At 38.6% G+C, this 26,720-nt stretch overlaps 1 protein-coding gene and 1 non-coding gene across 3 annotated transcripts in view; both read right to left on the reverse strand.

Moving 5' to 3' along the window:
- Positions 1 to 26,720, reverse strand: part of MYRIP (myosin VIIA and Rab interacting protein) — a 475,698-nt gene that overhangs the window by 292,910 nt on the left and 156,068 nt on the right. The gene's annotated exons all lie outside the window — the stretch shown is intronic.
- LOC116474080 (U4 spliceosomal RNA) lies at positions 12,397 to 12,538 on the reverse strand. Its single transcript, XR_004249597.1, has one exon. It is a non-coding gene; the product is annotated as a U4 spliceosomal RNA (small nuclear RNA).

Consider the following 26,720-nt stretch of genomic DNA (forward strand, 5'->3'; position numbering starts at 1 on the left):
GACGACCTCCCCATATTTGCTGTATAATGGAAACCAAAATGCTAAAATAGAACTCAAAAAGGTGAAGAATGCAAGGAGGAATACAATAGATATCAAATAACAAAAGAAGTACTAGTATTTTAAAAAATTGTAAAAAGAGCTCAGACAGCAGAGATCTAAGAGACAGACCTAAATGCAGAAAGAAAGGCAGATGTAACAGGGAAGAATACAACCCAGATAAGGAAGTCTACTATATTTGGCAATGTTTTTGTGTAAAATTAAAAAACCAAATTGGCCTCAAAGAATCTCTTTTCATTTATCTTCAACTCTGGGCCAATTTCAAATGCAGATGCTGATTCTGATTATGTTTGGTAAAGGCAAGAGGTTTCTCTGGAGCCAGAAAAGTCATATGCCATATATCAAACTTTAACCTAATGCAAAATTCCATGACACTTATGTTATTTTAATTGTGGTAAATATATACAACATAAAATTTACCACCGTAACTGTTTTTAAATGTATAGTTCTGTGGCATGAAGGACATTCATATTGTTACGCAACCATCACCACCATCTCCATCTCCATAATTCTCTTCGTCTTGTAAAACTAAACTCTATACCCATTAAATAATAACTCCCCAGTTCCTGCTTCCTCCCAGCCCCTGGCAACTACCATCCTACTTTCTGTCTTTATGATTTTTCACTACTCTAGGCACTTATAGATATTTTGAATAAAAATGTAAGAAAATAAAAGTAGGCACCTCAACATATACTGATCAAATGTGAAATATGTCCAAAATATGCATTGCTGTTTAAATAGAAAAGGTAACTGAAAATCCAGCCAGGACAAGGTAACTAAAGCAACAGTGAATATCATATAGAGCAATGAGCATTTTGATTCAAAGTCATCTATGATATGAGGTCAGAGCAGGCACCAGATCCCCCGATCTTTGCAGACATTTTCAGGCATTTGGGTCTGACTCTGAGTGATACAGGAGACCACTGGAGGATTTTGAAGAAAGCAGAACATTGTATTATATGTTCTCTTAGCATCTGTAGTGGATGCTGATGGTGCCACACTCAGAGCTCCTTAAACTTGCACTCATTTTCTCTGTTGCTGTCCCCCTTCTCTGGAAAACTGCCTTTGGCCTTATGGGAGTTCCTCTACCCAAGGGCCATGCCCATCCTGGGTTAACTCTGGTTAATGCCTGATTTGCATGGGGGAACAGCTATGAAAGGCCAGCCACTTGCCTTAAGGTGGGACAACTCTGTCGTGCAATTAATGCTGCAGAGCTCCCATGGGGTCAGGCTGAAGCTCCATTCATCTGAGACCACACCCTTCCCCTGCCTCAGATTCGGACACTCCTCTTCCCCTGAGAGCATTTTTATAATAAGTCATATGTACCCGAACCCCTGTCTCAGGCTTTGCTTTTGGAGAACCCAACCTAGGCAGCATTATGATCTTTTGCCTTCATAACCTGTGTTATAGCTGTTAATTTTACACTGATTTCTCTGATTCTTTGACTAATTTCTGCCTCCCCATTGGCATGTGAGCTCCTGTGCTCACCTTTGCTTCCTCAGTATCAACCATATAGACTAGCATTCACTGAATGATTTAAACAGATCTTGTAAAAGTCTTTTCCCTACTGGCTTTATTTTTCATTACAAAAGCATCATGTTGGTGCTGTTTAAAGGTGACAAAGTATTTATGTGGTGGCTGCGTTTATTTGAACATATAATCAATTGCCATTTTAAAATGATCTATTAAATGCCATGAAATCAAATGTTGCCTGCATCTCCCAGTGAATGCATGACAAAAGGTGGTTCCTTTGACCACATCTGCCAAGTCAGCTGGTTAGTTTTTTTGTTTTGTTTTGCTTTGTTTTTGAGATGTAGTTTCGCTCTTGTTGCCCAGGCTGGAGTGCAATGGCGCGATCTTGGCTCACTGCAACCTCCACCCCCCAGGTTCAAGCGATTCTCCTGTCTCACTCTCCCAAGTAGCTGATATTAAAGGCATGCACCACCATGCCCAGCTCATTTTGTATCTTTAGTAGAGACGGGGTTTCTCCATGTTGGTCAGGCTGGTCTCAAACTCCCGACCTCAGGTGATCCGCCGGCCTTGGCCTTCCAAAGTGCTGAGATTACAGGCATGAGCCACCGTGCCTGGCCAGTTGCTTAGTTTTAATTACCAAACAATGAATATCCTAAGAGGGACAAACTCATTAAAAATATAGTTTGAAAGCTAAGCATAGTGGCACATGTCTGTATATCCCAGCTATTCAGGAAGCTGAGGCAGGATGATTGCTTGAGTCCAGGAGTTCAAAGCCAGCCTGAGTGACAGCAAGACTCCATCTCAAAAAACAGAAAAACAAAACAAAAAACAAACAAACAAAACTGGGTTGGTGCTTCACAGAGCTCTACTGTATGAAAAACTTTAGGACTTAGGCATTCCAGAGCTACTGAGTTTTTCCTTTTCATTCAAGAGTCAACACTAATGTACAATGAAGCTACCAGCATTTCTACAGATGGGCTTCTCCACCTCCTATGCAATTTCCTCTTATTTTATATCATTTTTCAAAAGTGGAGGTAATAAGAAAATCTTGCATCAAATATCATGTTGAAAGTGAAAACATGCTACAACTTAGAACATAAAGGAGACTGGAGATCTAAGTGATATAGTCTGGTGACATTTTTAAAAAAAAAATACAAAGTCCAGTGAAACACATAGATAAACTGTGTAGCACTTTCCTTGCAAACAAATGTCTTTAGGAAGATCACGGAGGTACCCATCTAAATATTAGGGCACTAAACTCAAATTTAGTTATGTGACCAAGGCTGAAGAATGAATTGATTTCTTGGCGATCTCTAAGAAGTCTTGTTCCCAATCAGCACACGGTCAGGCCTGTGCCAAATTTCTGGGAAGACTGTTTATGTCAACCCAAACATATGGCACTGAGGAATTATAATCCTAGGTGGAACACAAAGTCCACAATTATTTTTACAATGTGAGAGAGACAGGATGCATTTAATCAGGGAGATGCTGCATAACTCACTTTGCACAGCCTCAAGGTCATCTAATGACAGGCAGACAAGAGAGACTGCCATGGGAGACACCAGCCACACTCCACAGCACAGATGGCTCATGTCCACAGTGCTCGTCACCCACTGGCAATCTTAGTGTCTCAAACTGAGATGCTACTTGTTCAGTAACCTTATCCAGGCAAAATAAAACTTCCAGTGTCACAGGAGTCTGATATATATCAATGCACAAAATACAGCTTATCTAAATTTCTCTTGAGGACTAGGATAGCCATTGCTAATTTCTATGAATGCATTATATGGCACCCCAGTCTCAATTCAAGGGCATCAGTTAAGACTAGCCCTCATCAGTAGCAACGTGATAGCACGTCTGGGTCTAGAACCACATTAGAAGGGCTAAAGATGGCAGTTCTAACTACACAGTGAATTCGTATATCAGATGTCCTGTTGAGATGAGGGTTGCAAAGTCTTTTTTGTTGTTGTTAATAAATGGATGTTATTTGTATGGATATGTGACGACATTTACCCTAACCAGGACCTCAGACATATATAATAGGGGCTCCACAGACATTGATAAATGAATGATTTCTTGTACAAACCCAAAGGAGGGGAAAGCTGACCCTTATATTGCAAGGTGGTGACCAGCACTGACCATCTCAGGAAAAGGAGAGAAATATTTTTATATGAGGGGCCTGGAAGGTTGGGTCTGAAGAAATTACAAAGGAGGAGGGCAGAAGGTACACAGGATAGAAGAATAAATGTAGATCTAGAAATTAAATAGCCTCAAGGTTTATTGATTTGACTCTCTATATTCTACCCTCTCAAGTTTTATGCAGATCTCCATTTCACAACACTAGCTTCCACCAAATTGTGTTTAACCCAAAGTTACCATGCCAAGCACTTTTAATAGAGACAGTACATCCGTCCTGCGGAGGTGGAGGCCAAAGGCAGTCGGAGTGAGTTTTGCCTGGCTCTGCAGGCACTGAACAAACATCAGGTTGGGAATGCATCAGAGAATACACTGGTCATATCAACAAGAGCATCCTTGTCCAAAGGTGGTAACAAGTCCATCGTCAACTGGGGGGCGTGTGAATTTCCTGTCAGTTTCTAGAAGCTGATTCAGGTGAATCCTCCCCATTTTCTCCCAAGAGATCTGCTCTGAGTGTGCTGACTAAGCCTGAGCCTGACCTGAAGACTTGCCCCCCTCATTTCCTCCTAGTCCTCAGCATGGACTTCCCCTTAATGCACACTTCCTCTCTCATGCCTATAGTGTTTTCTTTGGAGGCATTCCTTAGTGGATAACGTAAGGAGGGAAGTGGGCAGTTTTGCTTACTTATTATCCCCATATTTTTTTTTAAATAAACCTTTCATGATTAAAGGAAATTTAGAATATAAAGTACAAAAGAGAAAACAAAAACACACAGAATACTTTTTTTTAATACTTTAAGTTTTAGGGTACATGTGCACAACGTGCAGGTTAGTTACATATGTATACATGTGCCATGTTGGTGTGCTGCACCCATTAACTCGTCATTTAACATTAGGTATATCTGCTAATGCTATCCCTCCCCTCTGCCCCACCCCACAACAGGCCCTGGTGTGTGATGTTCCCCTTCCTGTGTCCATGTGTTCTCATTGTTCAATTCCCACCTATGAGTGAGAACATGCGGTGTTTGGTTTTTTGTCCTTGTCATAGTTTGCTGAGAATGATGGTTTCCAGCTTCATCCATGTCCCTACAAAGGACATGAACTCATCATTTTTTAGGGCTGCATAGTATTCCATGGTGTATATGTGCCACATTTTCTTAATCCAGTCTATCGTTGTTGGACATTTGGGTTGGTTCCAAGTCTTTGCTATTGTGAATAGTGCCGCAGTAAACATACGTGTGCATGTGTCTTTATAGCAGCATGATTTATAATCCTTTGGGTATATACCCAGTAATGGGATGGCTGGGTCAAATGGTATTTCTAGTTCTAGATCCCTGAGGAATTGCCACACTGACTTCCACAATGGTGGAACTAGTTTACAGTCCCACCAACAGTGTAAAAGTGTTCCTATTTCTCCATAGCCTCTCCAGCACCTGCTGTTTCCTGACTTTTTAATGATTGCCATTCTAACTGGTGTGAGATTCTATCTCACTGTGGTTTCGATTTGCATTTCCCTGATGGCCAGTGATGATGAGCATTTTTTCATATGTCCTTTGGCTGCATAAATGTCTTCTTTTGAGAAGTGTCTTGTTCACATCCTTCACCCACTTGTTGATGGGGTTGTTTTTTTCTTGTAAATTTGTTTGAGTTCATTGTAGATTCTGGATATTAGCCCTCTGTCAGATGAGTAGATTGCAAAAATTTTCTCCCATTCTGTAGGTTGCCTGTTCCCTCTGATGGTAGTTTCTTTTGCTGTGCAGAAGCTCTTTAGTTTAATTAGATCCCATTTGTCAATTTTGGCTTTTGTTGCCAATGCTTTTGGTGTTTTAGACATGAAGTCCTTGCCCATGCCTATGTCCTGAATGGTATTGTCTAGGTTTTCTTCTAGGGTTTTTATGGTTTCAGGTCTAACATTTAAGTCTATAATCCACCTTGAATTAATTTTTGTATAAGGTGTAAGGAAGGGATCCAGTTTCAGCTTTCTACATATGGCTAGCCAGTTTTCCCAGCACCATTTATTAAATAGGGAATCATTTCCCCATTGCTTGTTTTTGTCAGGTTTGTCAAAGATCAGATAGTTGTAGATAGGCGGCATTATTTCTGAGGGCTCTGTTCTGTGCCATTGGTCTATATCTCTGTTTTGGTACCAGTACCATGGTGTTTTGGTTACTGTAGCCTTGTAGTATAGTTTGAAGTCAGGTAGCATGATGCCTCCAGCTTTGTTCTTTTGGCTTAGGATTGACTTGGCAATGCGGGCTCTTTTTTGGTCCATATGACCTTTAAAGTGGTTTTTTCCAATTCTGTGAAGAAAGTCATTGGTAGCTTGATGGGGATAGCATTGAATCTATAAATTACCTTGGGCAGTATGGCCATTTTCACGACTGATTCTTCCTACCCATGAGCATGGAATGTTCTTCCATTTGTTTGAATCCTCTTTTATTTCATTGAGCAGTGGTTTGTAGTTCTCCTTGAAGAGGTCCTTCACGTCCCTTGTAAGTTGGATTCCTAGCTATTTTATTCTCTTTGAAGCAATTGTGAATGGGAGTTCACTCATGATTTGGCTCTCTGTTTGTCTGTTATTGGTGTATAAGAATGCTTGTGATTTTTGCACATTGATTTTGTATCCTGAGACTTTGCTGAAGTTGCTTATCAGCTTAAGGAGATTTTGGGCTGAGACAATGGGGCTTTCTAGATATACAATCATGTCATCTGCAAACAAGTACAATTTGACTTCCTCTTTTCCTAATTGAATACCCTTTATTTCCTTCTCCTGCCTGATTGCCCTGGCCAGAACCTCCAACACTATGTTGAATGGGAGTGGTGAGAGAGGGCATCCCTGTCTTGTGCCCGTTTTCAAAGGGAATGCTTGCAGTTTTGGCCCATTCAGTATGATGTTGGCTGTGGGTTTTTCATAGATAGCTCTTATTATTTTGAGATACATCCCATCAATACTTAATTAATTGAGAGTTTTTAGCATGAAGGTTGTTGAATTTTGTCAAAGGCCTTTTCTGCATCTATTGAGATACTCATATGGTTTATTGTCATTGGTTCTGTTTATATGCTGGATTATGTTTATTGATTTGCATATGTTGAACCAGCCTTGCATCCCTGGGATGAAGCCCACTTGATCATGGTGGATAAGCTTCTCGATGTGCTGCTGGATTCGGTTTGCCAGTATTTTATTGAGGATTTCTGCATCAATGTTCATCAGGGATATTGGACTAAAATTCTTTTTTGGTTGTGTCTCTGCCAGGCTTTGGTATCAGGATGATGCTGGCCTCATAAAATGAGGTAGGGAAGATTCCCTCTTTTTCTATTGATTGGAATAGTTTCAGAAGGAATGGTACCAGTTCCTCCTTGTACCTCTGGTAGAATTTGGCTGTGAATCCGTCTGGTTCTGGACTTTTTTTGGTTGGTAAGCTACTAACTATTGCCTCAATTTCAGAGCCCGTTATTGGTCTATTCAGGGATTCAACTTCTTCCTGGTTTAGTCTTGGAAGGGTGTAGGTGTGGAGGAATTTATCCATTTCTTCTAGATTTTCTAGTTTATTTGTGTAGAGATGTTTATAGTATTCTCTGATGGTAGTTTGTATTTCTGTGGAATTGGTGGTGATATCCCCTTTATTATTTTTTCTTCAGTCTATTTGATTCTTCTCTTTTTTCTTCTTTGTTAGTCTTGCTAGTGGTCTATCAATTTTGTTGATCTTTTCAAAAAACCAGCTCCTGGATTCATTGATTTTTTGAAGGGTTTTTGTGTCTCTATTTCCTTCAGTTCTGCTCTGATCTTAGTTATTTCTTGCCTTCTGCTAGCTTTTGAATGTGTTTGCTCTTGCTTCTCTAGTTCTTTAAATTGTGATGTTAGGGTGTCAATTGTAGATCTTTCCTGCTTTCTCTTGTGGGCATTTAGTGCTATAAATTTCCCTCTACACACTGCTATGAATGTGTCCCAGAGATTCTGGTATGTTGTTTCTTTGTTCTCGTTGGTTTCAAAGAACATCTTTATTTCTGCCTTCATTTCGTTATGTACCCAGTAGTCATTTAGGAGCAGGTTGTTCAGTTTCCATGTAGTTGGGCGGTTTTGAGTGAGTTTCTTAATCGTGAGTTCTAGCTTGATTGCACTGTGGTCTGAGAGACAGTTTGTTATAATTTCTATTTTACTTTTGCTAAGGAGTGCTTTACTTCCAACTATGTGGTCAATTTTGGAATAAGTGCAGTGTGGTGCTGAGAAGAATGTATATTCTGTTTTTTGGGGGGTGGAGAGTTCTGCAGATGTCTATTAGGTCTGCTTGGTGCAGAGATGAGTTCAGTTCCTGGATATCCTTGTTAACTTTCTGTCTCGTTGATCTGTCTAATGTTGACAGTGGGGTGTTAAAGTCTCCCATTATTATTGTGTGGGAGTCTAAGTCTCTTTGTTGGTCTCTAAGGACTTGCTTTATGAATCTGGGTGTTCCTGTACTGGGTGCATATACATTTAGGATAGTTAGCTCTTCTTGTTGAATTGATCCCTTTACCTTTATGTAATGGCCTTGTCTCTTTTGATCCTTGTTGGTTTAAAGTCTGTTTTATCAGAGACTAGGATTGCAACCCCTGCCTTTTTTTGTTTTCCATTTGCTTGGTAGATCTTCCTCCATCCCTTTATTTTGAGCCTATGTGTGTCTCCGCATGTGAGATGGGTTTCCTGAATACAGCACACTGATGGGTCTTGACTCTTTATCCAATTTGCCGCTCTGTGTCTTTTAATTGGAGTATTTAGCCCAATTATTTTTAATATTTATGAATATTCCCTCCAGATCTTTTAAAAACCAATATGAACACATATATGTACATTCTCTATTTACAGAATTAGTATTACTACACGTGCATTTTATTATTTCTACTTCCAAAACACAAAGACAGTATGATAAAGAGTCACATTACTCATCAGTTGCACCGAGAGATAAAATCAAGACTTGCAAGGCAAGGACTATTTTTTGGTCCAAAGAAGAAGCCCGTCAATGTACTCTAGCTTCACTGCCACTATGGAAAGAAGGACCCATTCTCTCATTTTAGAAGAAAAAAATTGAAAGGGGGAAAAAGAAACAAATGGCAGGTGAGTGCAACACCTGTTTCTATTTCCCAGTCCATCTGTGTGAGCTTCCCATGTGTTACCATTTTAATCTGCCGAAGCATAATCAGAACACGTCGCTATGTCAAAAAATACTGAGTGAATATTCAAATAAAAAATGTCAAAATACACTTCTCAAAAGAAGACATTTATGCAGCCAAAAAACACATGAAAAAATACTCATCATCACTGGCCATCAGAGAAATGCAAATCAAAACCACAGTGAGATACCATCTCACACCAGTTAGAATGGCAATCATTAAAAAGTCGGGAAACAACAGATGCTGGAGAGGATGTGGAGAAATAGGAACACTTTTATACTGTTGGTGGGACTGTAAACTAGTTCAACCATTGTGGAAGTCAGTGTGGCAATTCCTCAGGGATCTAGAACTAGAAATACCATTTGACCCAGCCATCCCATTACTGGGTATATACCCAAAGGACTATAAATCATGCTGCTATAAAGACACATGCACACGTATGTTTATTGCGGCACTATTCACAATAGCAAAGACTTGGAACCAACCCAAATGTCCAACAACGATAGACTGGATTAAGAAAATGTGGCACATATACACCATGGAATACTATGCAGCCCTAAAAAATGATGAGCTCATGTCCTTTGTAGGGACATGGATGAAACTGGAAAACATCATTCTCAGTAAACTATCGCAAGGACAAAAAACCAAACACCGCATATTCTCACTCATAGGCGGGAATTGAACAATGAGAACTCATGGACACAGGAAGGGGAACATCACACTCCAGGGACTGTTGTGGGGTTGGCGGAGGGGGGAGGGACAGCATTAGGAGATACACCTAATGCTAAATGACGAGTTAATGGGTGCAGCAAAACAACATGGCACATGGATACATATGTAACAAACCTGCACATTGTGCACATGTACCCTAAAACCCAAAGTATAATAAAAAAACAACAACAAAAAACTATGTACTGGGGCCGGGTGCGGTGGCTCACGCCTGTAATCCTAGCACTTTGGGAGACCAAGGCAGGTGAATCACAAGGTCAGGAGATCGAGACCATCCTGGCCAACATGGTGAAACCCCACCTCTACTAAAATACAAAAAATTAGCTGGGCATGGTGGCATGTGCCTGTAATCCCAGCCACCTGGGAGGCTGAGGCAGGGGAATTGCTTGAACTCTGGAAGCAGAGGTTACAGTGAGCCGAGATCGCGTCACTGCACTCCAGCCTGGTGACAGAGCAAGGCTCCGTCTCAAAAATAAATAAATAAATAAAATAAAACTATGTATTGGAATGTAAAAAAAAAAAAAGTCAAAATAACAGAAATAGGATTGGGGTTTGATACTTTTTGGACTAAATTTATTTCCTTATTTTGTGCAGCATAATCTGTAGTCATAAAAAGAAATATTTGTTATTTTTAAAAGTAAATTTAGAATCATAACAAAGTTTAGTTCCACCTTAAAATTATTTCATGTCACTGATACTTTAAAATCATATCCCTCTGCTGATATGGTGCTATTTTCACCCAATAACAAAGTTAAGTTAATATGCAAATAATTGCATGCTGGGAAAGACAGAGGTACTAATAATAATCACATTGTCAGTGCACTCTGAATAAGAACTAAACTACCAAAAATTACTACCTCAGAGAAGAAACCAGTGTTGTTAGTAATTATTCCCATTGAAAGAGAAAATTCCAGGGTGAATATCTGTATTTATTACAAATTGTCTTTGTGAGTCATTAAATCTTGCTCATGTGAATATAAGATATTATAAAAAGTAATTGAAGTTTAACATGTTGCCAACATTTTGTAGCTGACAGTCATGGAAATACAGATACCTGATCCTGTGTTTTAAGGTGATTAATGCTTAGGAATAGCAAAGAACCATAAGTGTCAATTATATTTTTACTGGCATTTTATTGCTCCGGAAGGTTGTAAATGCCGATTTTGCTTTACTCTAGGAAGTAGAAATCATACATTTATTAGAATTCCTTAATTGGATTTATGGTCAACAGATGGCACATGAATCATTCATAGGTATAATACGATAAGCTGTAGCAAAACCTCCAACCTGATTTTATTCACAGCTGGGAGTCTCATCCATGAAGACAGAACAGAGTGCTTGTCATAAGGAATAAATAAGAATTTAATTCAAAATCATCTAAAGATTAGAGCATTAGATGCAAATTTAATTATGTGACCAAGACTGAAGAATGAGGTGATTTCTTGGTGATCTCTAAGAAGTCCTGTTCCCAATTAGCACATGGTCAGCTTATGCCAAATCAGTGTGCTATTGCTAGTGTTCCCGGGACCTTGAAGGTACAGATTTCTTTTGTGCAAGGACAACAGATACCTTTTGATCCTTCTCCAAGATGAATTTTTAAAATGCTTCCATCTGGTTTTCTATTTGATTTATGATCTAAATTGTACTTTTAAGTAAAGCACAGTAATCTAGACTATCAATATATACACTATTATCTATACTATTGTAACTGTGAGAGGCCATAATATGCCACCCCAATACACCTTTTTGACAGGAGGATTGTTGAGCTGAAGGCAAGAAAGCAGCAGATACCCGAGAGCTCTCTGCCCTCCCTCTATTTGCCTAAAATCAGGACATAAGTTTACAAAAACATAATATATCCCATCTCCCTTTTCTACCAAGAAGAACAAAATCTAACCAATGAAAACAACTTTAGACCCTTATAGACCTGGAGATGGCACCAGAGGAATCTACATCAACAAGCTTTACTAACTAGCCTTTATTTGCCTTCCCACAAGTTGCTGCCGCTGGAGACTCAAAGTCCATTTCCTTTGTTTTGTCACTTCTCTAAAAATTTACTGTTCTTTTTGAAGATGTTATATAAAGTGCAATTCAGAGTCACCTCTTTGATAATTACTCCTTCTCTAGGTATCTCCCACGTATGTATGAAATATACATGTTAACAAAACTTCTGTTTTTCCCTTGTTAATCTGCTTTTTTGTTGCTGTTGCTGTTGTTACAAGTGTCTGTTTCAACTAAGAACATATGAGCGTTGAGCAAAAAATTACTTTTTTCCCTACATATCTATAAATCCTCCCTTATAATCCTAAATACTACAGAGAAAAGAAATTACACATGTAGACACAATTACTACTCACAATGTTATTATCCACCTAATACAGTTTTTATGACATCACATTGTAGTAATTATGAAGTCAAACAATGTGCATTAGTCACAATTTCTCCCCACTGATCTCAAATATTTTGGCCATTTTCTGTCATTAAATTCTCCACCATCAGGTAGGTTGGAGGGAAATGGAATTCAAACTGGGGTAGTTTACTAATTTTGTTTTTATCTCTGGCAAATAAGTAGGGAAAAGTAGAAATGTATGATCACTAAGAGCATTGAAAGGAGATGGGGGGCTTTGTCTTATCAGAGTTTAGGTTCACACACACACACACACACACACACACGTAAGATGCTACAGTTATTCTAACACAGTTCAAAATGCTTCTTCAATCTCTTATCTATTTCCCCGTTATGAAACGAACTTCGTATCTATTTTATGAATTAGTTGAGGTAACAGCAGTTGTGACAATTATAATAACAGTAGCAGTTATTATATTGAATGCTATCTATTGTATTTTTTTAATTTAGTCTCTGTGGAGACTATCAAAAACTGCCAATGCCAACTATATTTCAAGTCATCACAGCAGGGTACTGGAAAAAGTTTTCAATGAGCAATAATTGTGCTTCAGATAAACGTCATTGACTACAACAATTGCCACTGTGTGAAGCTCCATCTATTGTTAAGAGTAATGAACACACACAAACTAGAAAACCCAGAAGAGACAGATGAATTACTGGACACACTCTCCCAAGACTGAGCCAGGAAGAAACTGATTCCCTGAACAGACTAACAACAAGCTCCAAAATTGGATCAGTAATAAACAGCCTACCAACCAAAAAAAGCCTGGGACCTAATAGATTCTCAGCCAAATTCTACCAGATATACAAAGAAGAGTTGGTACCATTCCTACAGAAACCATTCCAAAAAATTGAGGAGGGACTCTTCCCAAACTCATTCTATTAGGCCAGCATCATCTTGATACCAAGGCCTGACAGAGACACAACAAAAAAGGAAAACTTCAGGCCAGTATCTTTGTTGAATATCGATGCAAAAATCCTCAACAAAATACTTGCAAACAGAATCCAGCAGCACAACAAAAAGCTAATCCACGATGATCAAGTAGGCTTCATCCCCAAGCTGCAAGGTTGATTGAACATATGCACATCAATACATGTGATTCATCACATAAACAGAACTAAGGACAAAAACCACATGATTATCTCAATAGACACAGAAAAGGCTTTCAATAAAATTCAATACCCCTTCATATTAAAAACTCTCAATAAACTACTTATTGAAGGAAACATACCTCAAAATAATAAGAACCATCTATGACAAACCCACAGCCAACATTATACTGAATGGGCAAAAGCTAGAAACATTTCTCTTGAAAACTAGCACATGACAAGGATGCCCTCTCTCACCACTCGTATTCAAAACAGTATTGGAAGTCCTAGTCAGGCAAGTCAAGCAATAGAAAGAAATAAAGGGGATCCAAATAGGAAAAGAGGAGGTCAAACTATATGTTTGCAGACAACGTGATTCTATATCTAGAAAATCCCAGTCTTGGCCCCAAAACTCCTCCAGCCAATAAACAACTTCAGCAAAGTTGCAGGATACAAAATCAATGTACAAAAATCACTAGCATTCCTATACACCAACAATAGCCAAATTGAGTGCCAAATCAAAAAGGCAAGCCCCATTCACAATTGCCACACAAAGAATAAAATACCTAGGAACACAGCTAACCAGGGAGGTGAAAGATCTTTACAATGAGAATTATAAAACACTGCTCAAAGAAGTCAGAGAAGATGGAAACAAATGGAAAAACATTCCATGCTCATGGATAGGAAAAATCAATATCATTGATATGGTCATACTGCCCAAAGCAATTTACAGATTCAACGCTACTCCTATCAAACTACCAATGACATTCTTCGTAGAACTAGAAAACAACTATTTTAAAATTCATATGGAACCAAAAAAAGAGCCTGAATAGCCAGGGCAATCCTAAGCAAAATGAACAAAGCTGGAGGTGTCATGTTACTTGACTTCAAACTATACTACAAGGCTTCGGTAACCAAAACAGCATGGTACTGGTACAAAAACAGGTACATAAAACAATGAAACAACAGGGAGCCCAGAAATAAGTCTGTACACCTATGACCATCTGATCTTCAAGAAAACTGACAAAAATAAGCAATGGGGAAAAGACTCTCTATTCAATAAATGGTGCTGGGATAACTGGCTAGCCACATGCAGAAGATTGAAGCTGGACCCCCTCCTTATACCATACACAAAAATCAACTCAAGATGGATTAAAGACTTAAATGTGGCCAGACGTGGTGGTTCACACTTTTATTCCCAGCACTTTGGGAGGCCAAGGCAGGCAGATCACTTGAGGTCAGGAGTTCAAGACCAGCCTGGCCAACACAGCAAAACCCCATCTCTTAAAAATTAGTCTGGTGTGGTGGCACATGCCTGTAGTCCCAGCTACTTGGGAGGCTGAGGCATGCCCAGGAGGTGGAGGTTGCAGTGAGCCGAGATTGTGCCACTATATCTAAAAAAAAAAAAAAAAAAATTAAATGTGAAACCCAAAACTATAAAAACCCTGAAAGACAACCTAGGCAATACCATCCTGGACACAGGAATGGGCAAAGATTTCATGGCAAAGACAACAAAAGAAATTGCAGCAGAAGTAAAACCAAGTGTGATCTAATTAAACTTAAGAGCTTCTGCACAGCAAAAGCAACTATCAGCAGAGTAGACAACCTACAGAATGGGAAAAATTCAACAAGAAGAGCTAACTATCCTAAATATATATGCACCCAACACAGGAGCACCCAGATTCATAAAGCAAGTCCTCTGCATCTGACAGAGGTCTAATATCCAGAATACATAAAAAACTTAAACAAATTTATAAGAGAAAAACAACCCCATTAAAAAGTGGGCAGAGGACATGAAAAGACACCTTTCAAAAGAAGACATACATGTGGCCAACAAGCATATGATAAAAAGCTCACTATCACTGATCATTAGAGAAATGCAAATAAAAACCACAATGAGATACCATCTCGTGCCAATCAGAATGGTTATTATTTAAAAGTCAAAAAATAACAGATGCTGGCAAGGTTGCAGGGAAATGGGAACACTTATACACCGTTAGTGGGAGTGTAAATTAGTTCAACCATTGTGGAAAGCAGTATGTTAATACCTCAAAGAGCTAAAAGCAGAACTACCATTCAACCCAGCAATCTCATTACTGGGTATATACTCAGAGGAATATAAATCATTCTATCATAAAGACATACATGCAAATGTTTATTGCAGCATTATTCACAATAGCAAAGACTTCAATTAACCTAAATGCCCATCAGTGACAGACTGGATAAAGAAAATATGGCACATATGTACCATGAAATACTATGCAGCCCTAAAAATGACTAAGATCTTTTCTTTTGCATGGATGGAGCTGGAGGCCATTATCTTTAGCAAACTAATCCAAGAACAGAAAACCAAATACCACATGTTCTGACTTATGAATGGGTGCTAAGTGATAAGAACTTATGAATACAAAGAAGGAAACAACAGACACTGGGGTCTACTTGAGCAGGGAGGATGAGAAGAGGAAGAAGAGCAGAAAGATAACTATTGGGTACTGGGCTTAATACCTGCATGATGATATAATCTCTACAACAAACCCCCATGACAAACTTTCACATATATGCCAAACCTAAAATAAAAGTTTTAAAAAAGAGTAATTTACATTTACATATACTATCTTCCCCTAAATAACCCTGCCAGATAACTATGATTACATTATTTTAAGGTGAGAAAACTGAGGCTCAGAGACATGACATAGCTTGTTCAGGTTCACATGCTTGGAGCTGCTGTATAATGTGAGTGAAGGGTGTTCTATCTCCTGTGTGCCCTTCTGGGTCCACTCTCCATTGTGCCCTCAGGTGGCTGATTTCGAGGGATCACATTGGTAGGCCCTTGGCCCTCTGATATTTGGTGGGTTCAGCCATTTGGAAACCCTGGCAGGTGATTAGAGGGAGACAGTGTGGTGGATTTTCAGAATCAGGGTACCATACTTCTCCCTTGGTTCCCTCTCCAGAGGACTAATTATATTGCTTCAGCAAAGGCCACAGCACCTATGAGGGCAACTCTCAGTCCTAGGCATTCTCTTTATGCTTTCAGTAATCTCTCTGTTCCCTACCCACCCCCTGGCCCCGACTGAGGATAATAATGGCTATAGGATACTACACTATCATTTCAGGTTTCTCTAGAGCTGGCCCACACCTTTTTAAACAAAACTTTTGGTTTACCCCTCCTCACCTGGAACACTAATATCTATGCTATTCACTATGACATGCTCTGAGGATATATAATCTGTGCCTTTAAGAAACTATTATTCTTGAAGTTCGAGCAGAAGCAAGAAAATATAGTGGTCATTCAGAGTTTTCAAATGCATATTCTATGTAACCTGTTTTCTGGTAACCGTTGGAGAACCTCTCCTTTAATATCTTCAGTGTTCTTGGTAAAACTCAGGGTGCCCTCCCTTGGTTCCAAAGCTTCTGGGCTTAAGCCTGGCTGTTTTTGATAATTATTTGGCAATAGATACACTCTAAACAGCCAAGGAAATCCCTCTCCATTTATTGGACAGAGCCCTTCAGAAAGCCTATTTCTGAGAAGCAAGAGAGAAGACAGAACAGGCTGGGGTGTACTTACCTTGAGATCTTGGAGTAGCCACCTGTCTGCCTTAGCTATAGGGACAGAAGCTCAGGGGCAGCCACCCACATCATGTTGCTAATGGCCTTTCCTGGCCCAAGATTATAGGGACTTAAACATTCACTTTCACAACGTGTATTTCATTGCAACCACAAAAGGAACAACTAGTTTCAACTGATATCAAACATATACAATTATGCAGAAATGTATATTATTTTGCTAAATTTGAAATATTTTTCATTTAAATTTTGTCAATTTTATGTGTGAACCTCGCTAGGCTACAGTCCCCAGGTATTCGTTAATCTTGGTGTAGTTGTGAAGGTATTTTGTGCGTGTGATTAAAACCCATAATCAGTTGATTTTAAGTAAGAGGACTCATCCTAGATAATCCGAACAAGCCTGATTAAGTCAGTGGAAGTCCATGCCTGAGAGTTCCAGCCTGCCCTTCCTGATGACCTGCCTCATGGATTATGGTCAAGCCCAGTCAGTCCCCCAAATTACATAAGCCAATTCCTTGCAATAAATCTCCTAATATATATCTCCCATAGGTTCTCTATCTGACCCTGACCAGTAAAAATATCTACTAGGAAGATCAAAGAGTTGAGATTTTAAATATATTCTTAATTGCTATAATTAAGTAAAAAAATAAAGCTGTACTGACTCAGGAGTGGAAATGACACAGCAAATCATTAAGTAGCTCCAAATAGGGAGAATGTAGAGTTTAAATTGAGAAAAATCACACTTAAGTTCTATAAAATGCTTTATTTTTTCTTTTAATGCAATTCAGAGTTACATGGCTACCAGCAAATGGTCTTAAGGAATGTATATAAAATCATCCACTTGGATGTACACTTGGAGGCTTTGGGGATCAGTACACTTGGAGGCTTTGGGGATCTACAGATATGTACATAAAGAAGGTAAAATCCAATTGGGTCACAATATTAATCAGTTTAATATGTAACATGTTCACAAATGCACTGTATGCATTTGTGAAAATTTATGGAAAGGCATGGAGAAAAAATTATAAAGAATTATTACTGCTCTATACTTGTACATTAAATACTTTATCAAACTATTACTTAATGCCTGTATATGGATAATTTTAACCATTGCACCATCCAGGTAACGGGTTATTTCAAACTCCAAATCTGGGGTCTTCCAGTGGATTTCTAGTTTCCTTTCAAAACTAGAAAATGTCTGTATCAAAATGACCCAATATATTTATACTTCCAATGATTCTCCAGGCAGTTATAATGATCAGATGAATACATATATTAAATGAATATTATAAGAAAAGTTTTAAGCATCTTCAAAAATTGTCATGGCCCATAAAAACGACTATGAAATTCTACTGCAGTATGCTTCAAAGCAGTATATAATTCCAAGTTCTTCTTCAAAGGTTCATGACAATTTTGTGAAAGGCCAAAAGCTCTTCTAAATGATGTTTTACTTGCAGCCTGACCCTGAAGCAAGGATTTTATAAACAGCACTGCAGCCAGGCCTCAGAGTGATTCTGCAATGAGTTTAACATCGAAACAAGACTTTGCCATGGACAGAAATCGACCTTTACCCAGTTTTGAAAGGGAAGAATTAAGATCTTGGATAGGTGTTAAGAATTTATCTATAGTAACCTAATAACTAATAGAGAAGGCTCTTAGAGAGCAGAGAAGTGATTTCTTCTCACGTTCAGGCTCTAATAACAAACAATTGTGAGGAGCCCCATGCTGCCACCTCTTTATCAATGGTCCACTGCACAACATCTTATTGTTTCTTGGTTTGAAACTCATGCCAGCAACTTCTTACCTGCTATATTATCATGTATACCATTTGAAACTCTTCATAGTGCTTAAAATACTTTGGAAGTAGTAGAAAGCAAAGTTTTTTTTCTGAATTGAAACAAAATAGAATCCAAGTTGCTCATAATGGTAATTAAGGGCTAAAAATTAAAGAAAAGAAAGATAAAGAAGATGAAAATAAATATTTTCCCATTTTAAATGCATAAGGTGACATTCTTGGGTGAAGTGTCAGGCACTAAAATAAGAAAGGAATTTAAATGTACAGCTGAAAAAGAAATCTAAAATATTAAGTCACTCAGCACCACATACTGCCCCAGATAGTATACAGAAAATAGAAGACAGTGAACTATTTTAATACTGAGTTTTAAAATTAAGAATAAAAATGTAATTGGCTAGACACAATCCTTCTGGACTATTCTCAATCTTAAACGTAAACTTAGCTGATCTTTGCAAATGTAGATTTCTAACATATAATATGAATATGTCACTATATTAGTAAAATAAGCTGCAAACAATGAGCAAATGAGAGAAATCACATGAAAAATACTGATTTTACTTTTAAGACAGATATATGATTATTAGAAATATAAATATACACATGTTCACATGTACATAAATATTCAACTTTGGACATGTAGAATATCAACCTTGCGGCATCTTTAACTCAAGTACTAAGCTTTATGTTTTTACTGTGATCATAGTATTATGTTTAAATAGCAACACACAAGATAGTGCTTAAGAAGCAGGGGGTCATCCCTGCATTTGCGTATGAATTCACAAGTTCCAAACAAAGTCACCTATTTCATTCATCTCTGCATCAATAGCATCTTGCACACTGTAGGACACGCAATATAACAGGGATGAAGTAATAAGTGAATGAATGCATGCATGTATGCATGAATAAATAAGATGATGGATGGATGGATGAGAAAAAAGAGATTAGGTAGGCTTAACTGACAACAAAGTGAGTTATCCTCACTTAAATATCAGTCTTGATGAACTGTTCACAGCTCATTTCTCACACCATCAAATATTCCCCCAACAGGGAGAAGAAACAGCAACTGACTTTGCCGGCTGTTCACTCACATCATCTCATTTAATCTGCACAGCTGCCAAATCAGGTAAGCATGACCCATTTTACAGAAAACAAGACCATATACCCCGGTATTGGGTCACCCGGAAAGTGCTGATACCAGATCCAAATCCAGACACTTTGTAATCCACAGTGTGTGCCTTTTCTGTTTACGTTTCTATAACATCTAGATGATATGAGCCCCTTCTCATACATGAGCTTATTATTTGCACATAATTTTATTTACTGTTGCTTTGTCTTATGTGTATGTTCTCTCATAATACCGATGTATGAGAACTTGAAAATATAAAACTAAATTGAAAAAATCAATCATCTATAATTCTACCACTCTGTAAAACAGAAACTGTTTGCAAGTCAAGTGAATCTTGGCTTCCAAATCCACCATCTTGGCCAAGAATGGGCTGGCAGATTTTCTTTCACCTTCCTACACAGTGATTCTAAGTCACAGCCCACACTCAGTAACTTAGGGCTCTAAAACATGAGGCCCTGATTCTCTAAGACCTAGGGATGCCTTTACACCCTCATCCAAGGATTGAAAAGCCATGGGTGGGAGGACACTCTGGGCTAATGTTTTGTGAAGAAGTAACTGCACTACAGCCCTTGAATCTCTTCATTTTGCAATGCAATTTAGGCCCTTCTCAGAGGAAACATGTATCTCTGGACAAGCAAAGAAGCACCCTTTCACCCAGAGATAATTTTCACATGAGAATGAACTTTATAGGTCCTCAATTCCCATCCCTTCATTGAACAAATAAAAAAAAAAAAAACTAGCCCAGAAACCATGTAGCCATTAGTGCTTTGGGGTCCTTATCCATCTCCAAATTATTTCCCAGCAGACTGACAGGGAATTTAATTCCTCCTAATAGTCACTCAGTTCCTTAAACAATGAAGATGCAGAGTTACAATAACAACAGGTCAGGGGTTTAGACACAATAACCACTGACACTGAGGGATTACCACGTGTCAGTTGATGCCTAAATTTTTATGTGCATAATTTTACTTGACCTTCATAACAATCTGGAAATAGGTGGTATTATTATAACCATCCTATAGATGGGCAAACAGGCTCTGAGAAGTTAAGCCACTTGTTCAAGGTCATACAGCTAAAAAATGGCTAATCTCCAGTTTGAATCCAGAAGAATTAATTAGACATCAAGAGTGTCGATTACCATGCTATACTATCCTGCTCTTAACTGGCCTTGTAAAGTCTTTTAAGAGAGTCCATTCATCTTCTGTTCATGAAACAGGATCATATAGGGATAATTTTAACCCTGCTGCACCATCCAGGTAACCTGCCACCTAATGCCCTTATTCCCTGGGCCTACCTGAAATGCTTGCATTTAATTCCCTTTAATCTCCTACTTGTTGACTTAAAGGTCCTAATGCAAGACATGTGGCTGGCTGATGCTATAATGAGAAGCCAATATCTCAAAACAAAATAGGAAAATGTATCTTGTTGAGGGAGCTAATTTCAAGAGTAGAAATAATGTAACAGGACTAAAAGATGCAGTTTTGTGGTCTTCTGACATTAGATATCTCGACTAGTAACGGGTTATTTCAAAATCCAAATCTGGGGTCTTCCAGAGAGCAAGGTCAGGAAGTAAGGCCAGTGTGGTGGATTTTGTCCTTCAAACCCAGTGCCTTACTCTCGGGCCTCAACAATCCAGACTCAACTGTTCCTTTCCTGGCTGAACTCCCAGAACATGAAAGGAAAATGGGACTCGCAAATCGTGGGAACTGCAAGTGATTTAGTTTAGAGTAACATGAGTTGATCTCTTCTTGTTTCTCCACTTTTATTTCCTTTGGCCTTATCTCTTCTAGCAGAACTGTGGTTACATCAGTAAGCCACTTCAAATCCTTTCTGAAGTAAGACAGAAGTATAAATGAATAAAATAATTATCAGGGAAATGCGTGTGGATCTCTTTGCTCTCTGGGTCTGCTGCTACCATTTCCCTTCCACCTGTAAGCACCATTCTGGCTTCTTCTGCAAAAAACTCAAGGAAAATTGCCTGAAAAACAACATGTGTGGGAAATACGGTCCTTGACTTTAACCCTGAACATAATGTTCTAAGACATTTTTTAAAACTAGATTTCCTTCCAGAATTCAACTTGCACCAGTCTGCCAAATAAACATTTTGGATTCAAACAGTAGTTAGGGAAATGCTTGTATCTTAGATTTGAATGAGAAGAGGAAACTGCTGTGGTTGAGAGATTGCGAAGTGCCATTCCATTTAGCATGACATTAAAAGAGCAGCAACAATCAAAGTTACACTTTTCCTCACCATGAGATTCCTGTCTGCACAGCACAACACTCATGAGGGGGAGGTATTGATTTTCAGAAGGAAGATCCAGTGTACAACTTGCTCCCCAAGAAATGCAATTGTTTAAAACCAGAACCGACTAAAGTGGCTTATGTAAGCTCACATTTAAGGAAACATCTGCCTCTGTCTTGATTCCCTCATTAGCAACCTGTTATGGCTAAACTACCACATGGTGATCCAAAATGTCAATTCTTTAAAGTTGTAACTTTGCCAAAAGAAATACGCAACACATACATGTGGTGCCAATAGTGTTGCTTTGATTTATAAGCTAGTCATGCTAGTTTAACTGTAGAAATAGTGCTGTCTTAATATAATATTGTTCCTCTGCAAAGCTGAATCAATTCTTTAGAGTTCTGTTTGGTGAATAAAAACAAGAGAGCAGGTCAACTTGCTAATGAACTACATTTTCCCCCATGATTAGGGAAAAGAAGGAAAAAGAACAATCATTAGCAAAAAGTTTACTGCATGCTATTATTAAACTTTGCCTAAGTAAAATTAAACAATTGTTTTATTAATAGGAGTCATGCGTTTTTTACAAGAAAGTCTCAGGAATAAATGTTCAGTGAGAATTGATTCCTACTTTGGATATGATGGGCTTTGGGGAGGTGCAGGAAAGAATGGGGGAGAGGGAGTGACACTATAAACAGACTGAACTAGGTGCAAGAGGTGGGACTAGTGGGTTTCACTGCTCACGTGTTTCTAAGAGCCAAACTCAGTGGCTCTTACGATGTTCCCTAAGCCAGTGATGGGGACTGGAGGAACAAGTCACTGTCACATCCACTGCTGATCCCAGTCATTTCCAGGGATAATGCCAGAACCAAGAGAAAGGCCTTCCTTAAGATTGGGAATGGGAGATGCATGGAGGCTTAGGAAGCTGATGCCAGTTCCTTCTTTGCTATACACAACAAAGTCTTTTTTCCTACCTGTTTTGTACCTGGTATCACAAGTGCTCAATTCAGCCTGCTCACATGGGGGGCACTAAGTTGATAAGGAATCATGAACACAATGGTGCTAGACAGGAGCACTGCCATTCAGAAGAAAAATGATTTCAGATACAAATCTGTTGAACTCTGCTCTTGGTTATTCAACATATGTTATACAATATTTAATTATATTGAATACTTAAAACATTCATTCTTCTATACAATCCACTTGTTTTACTGTTGCTTTTAATTATAAACTAAGATTCAGTAAGTTTTCTTTTTTTTTTAATTATACTTTAAGTTCTAGGGTACATGTGCACAATGTGCAGGTTTGTTACATATGTATACATGTGCCATGCTGGTGTGCTGCACCCATTAACTCGTCATTTACATTAGGTATATCTCCTAATGCTATCCCTCCCCACTCCCCCTAACCCATGACAGGCCCCAATGTGTGATGTTCCCCACCCTGTGTCCAAGTGTTCTCATTGTTCAATTCCCACCTATGAGTGAGAATATGTGGTGTTTGGTTTTCTGTCCTTGTGATAGTTTGCTCAGAATGCTGGTTTCCAGCTTCATCCATGTCCCTACAAAGGACATGAACTCATCAATTTTTATGGCTGCATAGTATTCCATGGTGTATATGTGCCACATTTTCTTAATCCAGTCTATCATTGATGGACTTTTGGGTTGGTTCCAAGTCTTTGCTATTGTGAATAGTGTTGCAATAAACATACGTGTGCATGTGTCTTTATAGCAGCATGATTTATAATCCTTTATATACCCAGTAATGGAATGGCTGGGTCAAATGGTATTTCTAGTTCTAGATCCCTGAGGAATCGCCACACTGTCTTCCACAATGGTTGAGCTAGTTTACAGTCCCACTAACAGTGTAAAAGTGTTCCTATTTCTCCACATCCTCTCCAGCACCTGTTGTTTCCTGACTTTTTAATGATTGCCATTCTAACTGGTGTGAGATGGTATCTCATTGTGGTTTTGATTTGCATTTCTCTGATGGCCAGTGATGATGAGCATTTTTTCATGTGTCTTTTGGCTGCATAAATGTCTTCTTTTGAGAGGTGTCTTGTTCATATCCTTTGCCCACTTTTTGATGGGGTTGATTTTTTTCTTGTAAATTTGGTTAAGTTCTTTGTAGATTCTGGATATTAGCTCTTTGTCAGATGGGTAGATTGTAAAAATTTTCTCCGATTCTGTAGGTTGCCTGTTCACTCTGATGGTAGTTTCTTTTGCTGTGCAGAAGCTCTTTAGTTTAATTAGATCCCATTTGTCAATTTTGGCTTTTGTTGCTATTGCTTTTGGTGTTTTAGACATGAAGTCCTTGCCCATGCCTATGTCCTGAATGGTATTGTCTAGGTTTTCTTCTAGGGTTTTTATGGTTTTAGGTCTAACATTTAAGTGTTTAATCCATCTTGAATTCATTTTTGTATAAGGTATAAAGAAGGGATCCAGTTTCAGCTTTCTACATATGGCTAGCCAGTTTTCCCAACACCATTTATTAAATAGGGAATCCTTTCCCCATTGCTTGTTTTTGTCAGGTTTGTCAAAGATCAGATAGTTGTACATACGCAGCATTATTTCTGAGTGCTGTGTTCTGTTCCATTGGTCTATATCTCTGTTTTGGTACCCGTACCCTGCTCTTTTGGTTACTGTAGCCTTGTAGTATAGTTTGAAGTCAGGTAGCGTGATGCCTCCAGCTTTGTTCTTTTGGCTTAGGATTGTCTTGGTAATGCGGGCTCTTTTTTGGTTCCGTATGAACTCTAAAGTAATTTTTTCCAATTCTGTGAAGAAAGTCATTGGTAGCTTGATGGGGATGGCATTGAATCTATAAATTACCTTGGGCAGTATGGCAATTTTCACGATAGTGATTCTTCTTATCCATGAGCATGGAATGTTCTTCCATTTGTTTGTGTCCTTTTTTATTTCATTGAGCGGTGGTTTGTAGTTCTCCTTGAGGAGGTCCTTCACATCCCTTGTATGTTGGATTCCTAGGTATTTTATTCTCTTTGAAGTAATTGTGAATGGGAGTTCACTCATGATTTGGCTCTGTGTTTATCTATTATTGGTGTATAGGAATGCTTGTGATTTTTGCACAATGATTTTGTATCCTGAGACTTTGCCGAAGTTGCTTATCAGCTTAAGGAGATTTTAGGCTGAGAGGATGGGGTTTTCTAAATATACAATCATGTCATCTGCAAACAGGGACAATTTGACTTCCTCTTTTCCTAATTGAATACCCTTTATTTATTTCTCCTGCCTGATTGCCCTGGCCAGAACTTCCAACACTATGTTGAATAGGAGTGGTGAGAGAGGGCATCCCTGTCTTGTGCCCGTTTTCAAAGGGAATGCTTGTAGTTTTTGCCCATTCAGTATGATATTGGCTGTGGTTCTGTCATAAATAGCTCTTATTATTTTGAGATACATCCCATCAATACTGAGTTTATTGAGAGTTTTTAGCATGAAGTGTTGTTGAATTTTGTCGAAGGCCTTTTCTGCATCTATTGAGATAATCATGTGGTTTTTGTCTTTGGTTCTGTTTATAAGATGGATTATGTTTATTGATTTGCGTATTTTGAACCAGCCTTGTATCCCCTGGATGAAGCCCAGTTGATCATGGTAGGTAAGTTTTTTTGATGTGCTGCTGGATTCGGTTTGCCAGTATTTTATTGGGGATTTTTGCATCAATGTCCATCAGGGATATTGGTCTAAAATTCTCTTTTTTTGTTGTGTCTCTGCCAGGCTTTGGATCAGGATGATGCTGGCCTCATAAAATGAGTAGGGAGGATTCCCTCTTTTTCTATTGATTGGAATAGTTTCAGAAGGAATGGTACCAGCTTCTCTTTGTACCTCTGGTAGAATTTGGCTGTGAATCTATCTGGTCCTGGACTTTTTTTGGTTGGTAGGCTATTAATTATTGCCTCAATTACAGAGTCTGTTATTGGTCTATTCAGGGATTCAACTTCTTCCTGGTTTAGTCTTGGGAGGGTATATGTGTCCAGGAATTTATCCATTTCTTCTAGATTTTCTAGTTTATTTGTGTAGGGGTGTTTATAGTATTCTCTGAAGGTAGTTTGTATTTCTGTAGGATCGGTGGTGATATCCCCTTTATCATTTTTTATTCTATTTGATTCTTCTCTGTTTTCTTCTTTGTTAGTCTTGCTAGTGGTCTATCAATTTTGTTGATCTTTTCAAAAAACCAGCTCCTGGATTCATTGATTTTTTGAAGGGTTTTTTGTGTCTCTAGCTCCTTCACTTCTGCTCCGATCTTAGTTATTTCTTGCCTTCTGCTAACTTTTGAATGTGTTTGCTCTTGCTTCTCTAGTTCTTTCAATTGCGATGTTAGGGTGTCAATTTTAGATCTTTCCTGCTTTCTCTTATGGGCATTTAGTGCTATAAATTTCCCTCTACATACTGCTTTCAATGTGTCCCAGAGATTCTGGTATGTTGTGTCTTTGTTCTCGTTGGTTTCAAAGAACTTCTTTATTTCTGCCTTCATTTTGTTATGTACCCAGTAGTCATTCAGGAGCAGGTTGTTCAGTTTCCACGTAGTTGGGCAGTTTTGAGTGAGTTTCTTAATCCTGAGTTCTAGTTTGATTGTACTGTGGTCTGAGAGACAGTTTGTTATCATTTCTGTTCTTTTACATTTGCTGAGGAGTGCTTTACTTCCAACTATGTGGTTGATTTTGGAATAAGTGCAATGTGGTGCTGAGAAGAATGTATATTCTGTTGATTTGGAGTGGAGAGTTCCACAGATGTCTATTAGGTCTGCTTGGTGCAGAGCTGAGTTCAATTCATGGATATCCTTGTTAAGTTTCTGTCTCGTCGATCTGTCTAATGTTGACAGTGGGGTGTAAAAGTCTCCCATTATTATTGTGTGGGAGTCTAAGTCTTTTTGTAGGTTTCTATGGACTTGCTTTATGAATCTGGGTGCTCCTGTATTGGGTGCATATATATTTAAGATAGTTAGCT

This window comes from Hylobates moloch, unplaced genomic scaffold (genome assembly GCF_009828535.3).
Source record: "Hylobates moloch isolate HMO894 unplaced genomic scaffold, HMol_V3 SCAFFOLD_8, whole genome shotgun sequence".
Classification (NCBI taxonomy): Eukaryota; Metazoa; Chordata; class Mammalia; order Primates; family Hylobatidae; genus Hylobates; species Hylobates moloch.